We start from the raw sequence: 1,502 nt of genomic DNA, 5'->3' as shown, positions 1-1,502 counted from the left end.
GACTTGACAAAACATTACACACAACTCTTGTAAATGTACTGTCCTAACATACTCTAAATTTATGCTTTCGCCGTAAAACCTTTTTGAAATCGTAAAACGTGGTTAGATTAAGGAGATGTTTATCTTTCAAATGGTGTAACATAGTTGTATTTTTGAAAAATTTGAATTTTGACATTTATTTGGATTCAAATTTGCCGCTCTTGAAATGCACCTGCTGTTGATGGAGTGCACCACGGGTGGCACGCTAGCGTCCCACCTAGCCCCAAGAGGTTAACCATCTCAGCAGTACTACCATAAATACAAAAACCATCATAGAGACTAAACCCAGGATTGAGGGGCTGAGTGAATGTGGTCTGGACTCTGTGGAGGAGGGTCATTGTGTCAGAGACACTGTAGAAGGACAGAGTACCTGCCTTGTGATCCAGGTACACTCAAACTCTGGAGGACTGAGGGCCTGATACATTAGTCACAACATTATTGTGTCTGAAACAATAACCATCACTATAGCACTGTAAACTCCAGGACTTGTTATTGTCTCCAAATCCACTATCTGACCCTGTTCTGCTGATGTCTTTATATGAGACTGCTGTATCAACCCTGTCCCCACTCCTCTCCACCTCCCAGTAACAGCATCCAGACAGACCCTCTCTACACAGAACCTGGTACCTGTTGGTGAATCTGTCTGGATGGTAAGGATATGGTTCGACTGTGCCAAAACAGGTCACCTTTCTGTTCCCTTCAGACAGAGAGAGGTGTGTGTGTGCTGTGTTTGGGTCCAGTGTGAGCTGACAGGAATCTGGGAGAAGAGCAGAGCAGAGACCAATGAGGGGAGTCAGAACAATAAGTTAAGTCATATACTGTATCTACCCTGTCTTTGATTAGAGATCAAATCTGAGAAATATGAGGAGTCAGATAGATACCCAGTCTTTGATTAGATCTACTATTGCTATATATTTCTAGAGGGATTGTTAGGATTGTCAGTAAAAAGAGACAGTTAGTTACTTCACAATAAAGAGACTCACATTGTAACAACTTTTCTCTGGTCTTGGGCTTTGGAGGCAGTACAACATCCACTATATTCACTACATACACACAAACACATTAACCAGCTCAGCTGGCAGAGAGAGGGAATGTTATCATCATACAATATTCCACATGTATATGACTAGTAGGGAACTTTCAATGGTCTAAAGTTGATGTTCTTATTGTTTTCAACACACCTGTAGTGGAGATCTTGGTCCATTCTCCTTTAAGGAAGTCTTCTAGTTTCTCTCTCAGTTCAGACACAGTCTTACTCACATCTCCAAAGTACTGAAGAGGACGGCCAACGATGCTAGGTAAGTCTGAAGATACACTGATACTGGAGAGAGACTGATAACTCTGGAGAGAGAGAGAGAGAGAGAGAGGGACAGACAGAGAGAGAGAGACAGGGGGAGAGAGACAGAGAGAGAGAGGGACAGAGAGGGAGAGAGAGATGGACAGAGAGAGCGAAGGAGAGAGAG

The 1,502-nt window shown here is 43.0% G+C and overlaps 1 long non-coding RNA gene across 1 annotated transcript; it reads right to left on the bottom strand.

Moving 5' to 3' along the window:
• Nucleotides 1–311: 311 nt before the first annotated feature.
• LOC123731936 (uncharacterized) lies at nucleotides 312–1,238 on the bottom strand. Its single transcript, XR_006762929.1, has 3 exons — nucleotides 1,221–1,238; nucleotides 1,023–1,082; nucleotides 312–796 (listed from the first exon to the last, which is right to left on the bottom strand). It is a non-coding gene; the product is annotated as an uncharacterized lncRNA (long non-coding RNA).
• Between the last annotated feature and the right edge of the window lie 264 nt (nucleotides 1,239–1,502).

This window comes from Salmo salar, unplaced genomic scaffold (genome assembly GCF_905237065.1).
Source record: "Salmo salar unplaced genomic scaffold, Ssal_v3.1, whole genome shotgun sequence".
Taxonomy (NCBI): domain Eukaryota; kingdom Metazoa; phylum Chordata; class Actinopteri; order Salmoniformes; family Salmonidae; genus Salmo; species Salmo salar.
Note: the sequence above shows the minus strand (reverse complement) of the source record. Positions and strands in the feature narration are given on the sequence as shown.